Source organism: Danio aesculapii, chromosome 2, assembly GCF_903798145.1.
Source record: "Danio aesculapii chromosome 2, fDanAes4.1, whole genome shotgun sequence".
NCBI classification, from domain to species: Eukaryota; Metazoa; Chordata; class Actinopteri; order Cypriniformes; family Danionidae; genus Danio; species Danio aesculapii.
This window is the reverse complement of record NC_079436.1, coordinates 48,331,585-48,343,079: the sequence shown is the minus strand read 5'-3', so window position 1 is coordinate 48,343,079 and position 11,495 is coordinate 48,331,585. Positions and strand designations below refer to the sequence as shown.

Genomic DNA, 11,495 nt, shown 5'->3' with positions numbered 1-11,495 from the left:
AACATGACCACACTAAACAAATAAACTGTAATGCAAAGTATTTATTATTATATATTTCAATACTGATGGGAATTCTTATTTGAACACATTGGATGAAATTTATAAGAAACTGAACTAATTGGCATTTATTGACTCAGGCTAATAATATAATATTACTCAAAATCAGGTCCAAATCAGGGGTGCCCAAACATTTTCTAATAAAGGGCCAATTACCAAACTTGATTGAGGCTAGTGGGCTGAAGATCAATATAGTTACCATGGGTAATTTCTTATTTATTTAATAATATTTAAAAATAACTAGAAAACACTGCTTTATATTAACTAATACAGTGTGTATATGTATTTTTATTTGATTTTTTTTACATTTTTAATGAACTTACTACAACAAAAACATTTATAACAGAAAGGAGTTACACACACTTTTTTGCCTTGATTTGCTCACTGGTGTCTCTATCGGTCAAGAAAATATTGACATTTTTAAAATCATCTACAACATTTGATTGAAACATTTGATTTCAGTTTGACTTTTTGTAGCTCAGCATTAAACAAACAACCAAAAAAAAGGTTACGTCTGATGAGATGGTGGGCCAAATGAAAGGTTACACTTGGGCCAACTTTGGCCTGCGGGCCCTACTTTGGGCATTTCTGGTCTAAATCAAATTTCAATCAGATTTCAGATTAAATAAACTCATTTTACTTGACGGTTTATCTAAATCTGTATAACTCCTTGGTATTTTTGTAAAGTTAAAGCAAACGCTAATTTGTAGCTAATCGTTAGCTTCTAGCAGTGAGTATTTTGGCCTTTACTAAGTGCTAGATAATCAACATTATTTATAATGATTAAAAATTTAATTGTTTTATCATATTACTTTATGCCATGTTATACACTCTTTGTATAATTCTTAAAAGATTAAAGTAGCATGGCCAAACTAAACAAATTAAACAAATAAACTGTAATGCAAAGTATTTATTATTATATATTTCAATACTGATGGGAATTCTTATTTGAACACATATAAGAACATTCTGAACTAATTGGCATTTATTGACTATAACATTATATTAATATAATATTACTCAAAAATAGTCTAAATCAGGAGTGCCCAAATTTTTTATTATAAAGGGCCAAAAACCAAACTTGATTGAGGCTAGTGGAATGCAGGTAAATATAGTTACCATGGGTAATTTCTCATTTATATAATAATATTTAAAAATAGAAAGCATTGCTTTGTGTTAACTAATACAGTCTACAGAAATGGGCACAAATACATTGAAATGTATTTTAAAATAAAACACTAAATACCTCAATTTTAAGTGTAGCAAAATAAACTACAAAAATACAGCAGCCACAAATTTATCAAAATAAAATAATGTGTTTCGAAAATACTGCGGAATACTTTTACAAGGGAGCATGAAATATCTTCGCAAACCTTCCATCAATAGATATATTGGATCAATCTCTTCACCGTGAAACTGATTTAGTGAAGTAAGCAATGATTGATAACCAGCTTTTCCCTAAGCAGCTTCAGCAGTCAGCTTCTCTGCACCTCCTTCAGCTGTACTGTACATATGGAGATATTCATAAAAAATGTAAGTTGTCTAAGTGTTATTCATAAAACTTGTTTTTCCTCATTGAAATTACAGTGTTGAAGATTATCTCTTTAATAGCTGTAAAATCCATTTAATGCAGATAATGAGTTGGAACATTATAATATATCTCTTGGTTGTGAAAATTGCCACCATCTCTTAAGTCACATTTTTCAACATTTTTGCAATTAAAATCTTAAATAATGTAAAATTAACCTTTCTAAAAAAATACTAACATTTTCAGTTTTGATCATTTCCATAAATCATGTTTTTTTTTTTTTTTTTTTTTTTTTTTTTTTACAATTGTAGTCTTCAAAACACAATATAAGACAGGATATCTCAAAAAATTAGTTTTTGACCAGTAGACTGGAATATAATTTAATACTTTTGTCTTTCAAATAACTTAGAAAGCACCAATCAGAGTCAGCGTTTTTATGATGTCATCACGTAGACTTCTTACCAAGTATTCTACAGTATTTTTAAACTACATAAATACAAGACAATAAAGCATTTTGATACAAAATATTAAGCCATTTTCATAAACCCTATCAAAGTACAAATACATGTATCATACTGCCCATATATATATATATATATATATATATATATATATATATATATATATATATATATATAATGTGATTTTGAACTTATTACAGAAAAACTAAATAACTAAATCTCATGTATAACAGAATGGAGTTACACTAGTTTTTGTCTTGATTTGCTCGGCGATGTCTTTTGTCCTCTATAGTCCTCTATCTGTCGAGTAACTATTTAGATTTAAAAATCTGATTCATTTACAACATTTAATTTCAACATTAAACATTTGATTTCAGTTTGCTTTTTTGTAGCTCAAACAACCAAACAAAGGTTACCTCTGATGAGATGGTGGGCCAAATGAAAGGTTACACTGGGCCAACTTTGGCCTGCGAACCCTAACGTTACTTTTGCCATTTCTTGTCTAAATCAAATTTCAATCAGATTTCAAACTGATTAAACTCATCTTACTTGACGATTTAATAAAATCGGTAACGTTATAAGTTAACGCCTTGGTATTTTTGTAAAGTTAAAGCAAACGCTAATTTGTAGTTAAACGTTAGCTTCTAGCGATGAGTATTTTGTCCTTTACCGAGTGCTAAATAATTCACATTAATTATTAATCATGATTTAAAACGTTTGATGTCTGACATATAAAGAACTTATACAGATGTTTACGATGATCCACACATCGGCTCGTTGGTCTAGGGGTATGATTCTCGCTTAGGGTGCGAGAGGTCCCGGGTTCAAATCCCGGACGAGCCCACCTTTTCCCTATCTCATCTTTTCCCTAAGATGGTTTCTCAATGCCCTCATTTTCTAAGAAATTAATTTTTAAAACACTGACGCTCCTTCAGCTTTCGACTGAAGCGTCAACATATTTGCTAAAGCTAAAAGAAGCTTTGCTAGAGCTGACAGCGCCTCTTTGTGAAGACAAAACAGTTAAGCAAATAACTTGACATAAAATCAATACTTCCTAAAATTTACTGACATATAATGTAGATTTTTATAAACTTTGTTTTTAAAATGATCATTAAAATAGCTTAGTTAAACTATTTTTTTTATATTGATCAAGCTTATTGTGACCGTTTCATTCCAGTTCTGTGTTACGTTATCAGTTTTTTTACAGTCTATATGGAATCAGTGCTAAACAATAATATATATAGTATAAAAACTCCTTTGTGTATATTATGTCAGCTAAATTAATACTTTATTGAGTTAATGGAGCGTGAGTGACCCCTGGTGTCATGTTAGCGTTGTGGTTTACCTTTTAACGGCCTTGGGCCTTCTGCGTTTTGAATTATAGGTTACACTTCAGGTTTGGGGAATTTCTAATAATTGTTTTCTCTGCTGCTCAAAGACTTGCTATTCGCGTTCTGCCGAAAGTAATGGTCAATTCTAACAAATGTCTCATTTTATTATTAGGTGGTTGAACGGAGAAAAATGTATTTAAAATGAATTTAAAAACACATGATTGTTTACAGTTTAGAAGTTTCTCACACGGCGCAGAGCATCATGGGGCGCAGGACAGGACCGTTTCCAGGTTCAGAGGTGATATTTTATTATTATTATTTTTTAAATAAATGTGCTGTTTCTGGCATGGTGTTGGTTGTTATTCGATTTATAATGACTTTAGCAAACTAACAGTGAGTCAGTACATTCAGAAAGTATTCATAGCGCTTCACTTTTTCCACATTTTTATGTTACAGTCTTACTCCGAAATGGATTAAATTCATTTATTTCCTCAAAATTCTACCCACAATACCCCATAATGACAATGTGAAAAAAGATTTTTTTAAATGGTTGCAGATTTATTCAGAATAAAAAACCTGAAAACATCACATGTACATACGTATTTTACAGTCTGTGGTATTCACAGCTTTTGCCATAATGTGGCCGGCCGGAAGTGCGATTTGCACATTAATATAGCAGCATTTTTTATGACACTGTATAACAATTAATATTTTTACACTACTGTGACGGTTGGGGTGGGAGTAGGGGTAAAAAAAAAAACAATTTATTGGGTAATTTACTAGATAACATAAACAATACTCTGTACAAATACTATTTTTATGTTACTGTGACGGTTGGCTTCAGGGCTGGGGTGGGGGTAGATGTTAATAAAATACAATAAATGGGAAATTTAATATATAAAATAAATAATTCTCGTTAACTTCCGGCCGCAAACATATACGATCTAGTAACAACCCTAAATTGAGTTCAGGTACATTCAGTTTCCACTGATCATTCTTGAGATGTTTCAGCAGCTTAATTGGAGTTCACCTGTGGTAAATTCAGTTGATTGGACATGATTTTAAAAGCCATACACCTGTCTATATAAGGTCCCAGGGTTGACAGTGCATGTCAAACCACAAACCAAGCATGAAGACAAAGGAATTGTCTGTAGACCTCCAAGACAGGATTATCTCGGGGCACAAGGCTGGGGAAGGTTACAGAAGAATTTCTGCTGCTCTGAAAGTTCCAATGAGCACAGCGGACTCAATCATCTGTAAGTGGAAGATGTTTAACCACCAGGACTCTACCCAGAGCTGGCCGGCCATCTAAGCTGAGTGATTGGGGGAGAAGAGCCTTAGTCAGGGAGGTGATCCATAAGCCGATGGTCTGAGCTCCAGTGTTCTTCTGTGGAGAGAGGAGAACCTTACAGAAGGACAACCATCTGTGCAGCAATTCACCAGCAATTCACCTAATACAACCTGTATATAATGTTCATAGTACATCCATCTGTAAATATTACCATAGTTTTTCTATAACTGCACTTTATAACTTATACCTATATCCTGCACTTGCTGCTTTTGCACTGCTGGTTAGACCTAAACTGCATTTCGTTGCCTTGTACTTGTACATGTGTAATGACAATAAAGTTGAATCTAATCTAATCTAATCTAATCAGGCCTGTATGGTAGAGTGGCCAGATGGAAGCCACGCCCCACCTGGAATTTGACAAAAGACGATTAGAAACAAAATTCTCTGGTCAAGACTAAAATTGAACTCTTTGGAGAGAATGCCAGGCATTGCGTTTGGAGAAAACCAGGCACCGCTCGCTCAGCAGGAACTAGGAGACTAGTAAGGATAAAGGGAAAGATGAATGTAGCAATGTACAGAGACATCCTAAATGAAAACCTGCAGACTGGGGCGACAGTTCATCTTCCAGCTGGACAATGACCCAAAGCACACCACCAAAATATCAAAGGAGTGGCTTCACAACAACTCGGTGAATGTCCTTGAGTGGCCCAGCCAGAGCCCAGACCTAAATCCTATTGAACATCTCTGGAGAGATCTGAAAATGGCTGTACATTGTCGCTTCCCATCCAACCTGTTAGAGCTTGAGAGGTACTGCAAAGAGGAATGGGCAAAAATTTCCAAAGACAGGTGTGCCAAGCTTGTGGCATCATATTCAAAAAGACCTGAGGCTGTAATTGCTGCCAAAGGTACATCAGCAAAGTATTGAGCAAAGGCTGGGAATACTGATGTGCATGTGATTGTTCAGGTTTTTTTATTCTGCTTATTATTGTAATCTATATTATTATAGGTCTTTTTTCACATTGTCATCATGGGGTATTGTGTGTAGAATTTTGAGGAAATAAATAAATTCAATCCATTTTGGAATAAGGCTTTTACATTAAAAATGTGGTAAAATGGAAGGGTTATGATACAGTCGGATGCACTGTAAATACCCCAGATGGCAAAATTCACTGAGCCAATTTTCAATGTATGTTTTCTCTTGCCGCTGGAGCGGCAGATGTTGTGTGTGAGAGAAAATACGTTTAAAATGTGAAGTCTAATCAGTTTTATAGTATATGTTATTGTAAATAAACAGTACGAGAGCAATTGCAATTCACTGTCACGGTTAGGAATGAATGTTTTTGAGAATCGTTTCTTGAACTTTAAATATATAGTTGGCTTAATATTCCAGCAGTTATTTTCTGAATTTATTATTTATTTATATTGCAGATACTATTCCTTGAAAGTACTCTTTTGTTTGCTGAGAAAAGAACAAAAGCAACAATGCCGTAGATTCAAAAGTAATTGACCCCGACGTGATTTGAACACGCAACCTTCTGATCTGGAGTCAGACGCGCTACCGTTGCGCCACGAGGTCAGTCACAATACAGGTCCAGACTGTGGAATTTGTTTATCTTTGTATGTTACGCAGATCTGCAAGTTTTTGTGTTTATTCCATTCTTTAAAATAAAGCCGTAAAAGACGCGATGATTGCTTTTCACATCGAAACAAGGGGCTAGCTCGAACCGCTAACTGTCACCGTTAAAGAGATAGTTCACCCCGAAATGAATAGTTCAATCTTTACTCACCCTGGAGTGTTTATAAACCTTTCTGAGTTCCTTCTGGTGAACTCAAATATATGTTCTATTAAATAATTAAGCAATATATTTTACAAAAAAGCTGGAAACCTGTTACCAATGACCTTCATAGTAGGAAAAAATAAATACTATGGAAGTAAATGGTTACAGGCTTGAGCTTATTCGAAATATGTTCTTTTGTGTTCACGAGACGAAACTCAAAAGGTCTGAAACAAGTAAAGCCTGAATTAATGGTTATAGAAGGTGGCTTTTGGGATGAACTGTGCCTTTAAGCAGTTACCACACATCTGAGTGCGCGTGGCCGGTTAGCTCAGTTGGTTAGAGCGTGGTGCTAATAACGCCAAGGTCGCGGGTTCGATCCCCGTACTGGCCATAAAATTTTTATAAACTTGTAAAAAATCTATTGTAAGCTGTCTTTGGTAACAACATTAATAACGTTGTACATTTCCCCGACACAAAACATTTTGAGGAGTTTTTCTGCACAAAACTGCTGAAACAATATAAAACAGAACATCGAAAGAAATGTTCTGCTTGATAGCTTTTGGTTTTTTTTATGTGTTATAATGGATGGAGTGAAATATTTGACCTGTGTGTGAAGCATTAGAAAACATCTCCAAGGCATAAAAAAGCAATGGCCCAGTTGAGAAAGTGGTGCCTTACAACCATAAATGGTCATCTTGTAAAGAAGACCAGAAGCCAGCTTCTGCATTAAATACCAGCTTGCAAATGGGAGAATGGGTAAACTAAGCAACATTGCCAAATCATGTGTAAATAAATAAAAATCGTATAATTTTGAATAAATTTCATGAGAAAGTGAATAGCTCACCCATAAACCCATGTAAATAATAATAATAGTAGGTCATATATTATTATGGAAGAGAGCTAGGTTTAAATTGATTTATTACAGCTTGTAGGTTCAAGTTTTGTTTTTGTATTAAATAACAATCTGAAGATCCGTCTACCTTTCCTAAAAGTGTGAAGGATGTGTAGTTTTAGACACAATTTGTTTTTATACTTTATTTTTCTTCCTTTTTTAAAAGTAAATAAATAATAATAAAAAATATGTATATATATAAATACAATAGTACATTGGAACTTAAATGAACAGTTAATTGTTCACATATTTCCTTACAGGCCACATTAACAAATACATATAAAGATCAGTATACACTGTGTATAGGCATACGTACAATCCATTTCTCCCAATATTGCAGGTATTTGTCCATTTGTAGTTTTAAAGAAAGTCATTCTCTCAATATCTTGAACATAAGACACACAAAGCTAGCAAAAATTATGTGGCTCAAATCCGGCCCACACCAGACACTTACATCCGGACCACATACTGCATGGAATGATGGCTCTAGGGTGGTCTGTTCCTGTTTGTCAGATCTGGCCCACAAATACGCCAAAGCAATACCATATATCAGCTAGAATTCAATCAAATAAACCAGAACTGACCCTATTCTGGGCCAGAGTTTGCTTTTATTCTGGCCCAGATCCAGCCCACACCAGACACTTACATCCAGACCACATACTGAATGGAATGATGGATCTAGGGTGGTTCGTTCCTGTTTGTCAGATCTGGGCCACAAATTAGATATTCCTACCTATATCTGCCATGTCAAAGAGCAATGTTTTGACCCCTATAATTGTCAAATGATCACTGTACTTTTTCTTTACCAAAAGTGACCTATGTGACATGTTTTAGGAGAACAGTACCATACTTGCCACGTCTTACCTCAGCTGCTTTGAGCTCACACCATCTTTAGCCAGAGATACTCGCCCATATTTGCCATATCTCATCTAGGCCACTATCGAATCACAGCCACATTAGCCATGAGCTTACTGTGCTGAATATTTGCCAGAAGTGGTCCACATATGTTTTAAGATAACTGGGCCACATTTGCTATATCTTCTCTGGGTCACTTTAGGCTAACAGCCACATTAGCCAAAGCTTACTGTGCCAAATATTCACCAAAATGGTCCACATATGTTTTAAGGTAACTGGGCCACGTTTTTCATATCCTCTCTGGGCCACTACAGGCTAACAGTCACATTAGCTAAAGCTTACTGTGCCGAATATTTGGCAAAAGTAGTCCACATATGTTTTAAGGTAATTGGGCCATACTTCCATGTCTTCTCTGGGCCACTTTAGGCTAACAGCCACATTAACCAAAGCTTACTGTGCCGAATATTCACCAAAATGGTCCACATATGTTTTAAGGTAACTGGGCTAAATTTTCCATGTCTTCTCTGGGCCACTATAGGCTCACAGCCACATTAGCCAAAGCTTACTGTGCCGAATATTTGGCAAAAGTGGTCCACATATTTTTTAAGATAACCGGGCTGCATTTGTTATATCTTCTTTGGGCCACTTTAGGCTAACAGCCACATTAGCCAAAGCTTACTGTGCCGAATATTCACCAAAAGTGGTCCACATATGTCTTTAGATAACTGGGCCACATTTGCACCTACACATGTGAACCACTTTGGGTTTAGACCCAGATTACCCTTAAATGACTATGCCACAATTTTGTCAACTGTGGCCCACATTTGTCCTCTGTTTTTTGGGCCAAATTTACCATTTTACACATGGGCCACATTAGGCTCACATTCAGATTACATATAAGTGCCAAATCTTTGCCTTAAATGGCCTACATAAGAATTGGAATCTTTGGCCCCCTTTTGCCATTGGTGGACCACTTCAGGCACACATTCATCTCATCTAGGCCGAAGGAAAACCATCAGTGCCGCATAACTGCCTAAAGTGGCCCACAAGTGGTATGCTATCATTCAGATTTCGTAGGGAGTTTGAGTTGTAGTAACTTTCGAGTTACAGTTTTCTTACTGGTTACTAGAAGTATTTTAATAAATATTTGTCTTTTACCATTAAGTTGGCTGAAATCTTTTATGGGTAAATTGTTGTAAAAGAAAAGCCCATTCCATCACAACATTTTGTATTACTTGCATTACAGTTTTGACACAATTAATGCTAAATTTAAACAATAATATTGCAAGCAACTAGTTAAATTCACTAGGTGTGTGAACTATTTATAATGGAATTAAAGGGGTTTTTATTAATAATGTTAAAGTAAAATCTGAAGGTTTTACACTGTAAAAATGCTGGGTTACACACTATCAATTTGTGTTGGAGCAATATGAAGAAATTAAGTTAACTTAAAAGTTTTTACAAATATAAGGGGATTGAACATGAAACAATTAAAGGTGCAGTAGGTAATCTGCCTAAATGCTAACCAGTTAGCATAATATCTCAGCCTCCTGAAACTGCGAACGTGCACATTAAAGATGACAGAGACCCACTAGTTCATTTAATTCGCCAGTTAGAAAACTTTATAGTACTTTATAATACAACAATTCTGAACCAAAAACTGTATTATATCCAGCACATTTTCAAATGTGTACTTAGCAAGCAGATATTGTCATAATGTGCACTATTTCATGCATGCAAGGATCACTGCTCACTCTCTCACACGCTGTCCTAAAGCGACTACTGTATGCTTAGTGGTTGGCCGGCGGCGTACAGGAATCACACTCAATACTAAGCCATACTTACGTACTATTTCAGACCGAATATTCAGAGTAGCATGGAGAACAATATAGGTAGCGCGTCACAAAAATAAAAAATGAACCAATGTTAATATAAAACCAACTAGGCGGAATAGCGCTATTTACTGATGTTTTGTTGTTAAACTAAATAGAAATCTACACTATCGATGCTGTAAAGGGCACCTCGCGAAACTGAAAATAGTCACATCAATCTATTACCAGAAGATTTCAGTGGCTGAACAACACTTCTGTGCATATAACCCATTCATAACAACAAAATCTACATCAGCTTTGCGTGACTAAAATAGTTTTAAAACATAGCATTACCTGTCTAAGAAAAATCCTTCAGCCATGGTGTCATCCTTCCTCCAGCGTGCAAAAGTAGCTCCAATATTGATTCAGGATTTTAAAAAGTTTTGATTCAGCATTTGTATTTAGCGCTGTCCCTTGTGTCCACATGGCTGCTGCCCACGTGAACACGCATATTTGCAGATATACGTGAACGGGTGCGCAGTTGTACAAATCTACAAATGCTGACAGACAGTTTGGGTAACTTATCAGAATTATGGGAATTATCGGCCCAACAATATTTAATTGGATGAACATTTTTTAGTCATATGCCTCACCCAGAATATAAAAATACATATAAATACATTTAGATCATTTACTTTAATCATTACTATTGGAATGTGAAGAGACTTTCAACCAGCACAACAAAACATGTTTCTGAAGACAATCAATTACTGCACCTTTATGCTGTCACCCCAAAAATCAAGAATTGTGTTGTTTCAGCTCATTATAAATGAGTAGTTTCAGCAAACTGCAAACGTAATTTTTCAGTTGTCAGACCATGTGCAATACTTACCGCTGTCCTAACCTACAGCCACTGTCACACACATCATGTTGCACTTGCGTTCTTTATCTCAGTGCATTGTGTGCTGCTCAGGCCTGTGTTTTAGATAGACGTCCCGCCGTTAGGCAGAGGTAGGCCAGATAAGGATAAAAACACTCTCACCCCTAATGCTCAATTCTCTTGTATGAAGGTTTGCTTTATGACTAGACTGACTAATGGACTAGGACAGAGGGCTCAGACTGTCTGGGCCTCTAAAAGAGCATCAGGTCATGGGGCCTGAGACTGTCAAAGGATGCTGAATACTGGGATTCTTGCACGCATGCGGTTCAAGGTCACTGAGGCCCCTAGTTTCTAATTTTAGGCATGCGATGTTAGTCTATCAAAACAAAGTAGCGGTTCTCAATCTCGGTCCTCATAACTCCCCTCTTTGCACATTTGAAATGTTTCTCTTAGTGCTTCAGAGTATGTTTTAATTGACAATAAGTGCCTTGCGAAGTGGACCCAAAAATGTACATTTGCTCACTATTCACTCATTCTCAAATTTCTTTTTGAGTTTTTTTCTTCTGTTAAGCACAAAACGTTTTTTTTTTTTTTGAAGAAGAAGAAGGTTG

The 11,495-nt window shown here is 35.6% G+C and overlaps 3 non-coding genes across 3 annotated transcripts; 2 read left to right on the top strand and 1 right to left on the bottom strand.

The window, feature by feature from the left end:
- Nucleotides 1-2,817: 2,817 nt before the first annotated feature.
- trnap-agg (transfer RNA proline (anticodon AGG)) lies at nucleotides 2,818-2,889 on the top strand. The gene has a single exon. It is a non-coding gene; the product is annotated as a tRNA-Pro (tRNA).
- Nucleotides 2,890-6,172: 3,283 nt separating this feature from the next.
- On the bottom strand, nucleotides 6,173-6,244 carry trnaw-cca (transfer RNA tryptophan (anticodon CCA)). The gene has a single exon. It is a non-coding gene; the product is annotated as a tRNA-Trp (tRNA).
- A 519-nt stretch (nucleotides 6,245-6,763) lies between these two features.
- trnai-aau (transfer RNA isoleucine (anticodon AAU)) lies at nucleotides 6,764-6,837 on the top strand. The gene has a single exon. It is a non-coding gene; the product is annotated as a tRNA-Ile (tRNA).
- The last annotated feature ends 4,658 nt before the right edge of the window (nucleotides 6,838-11,495 follow it).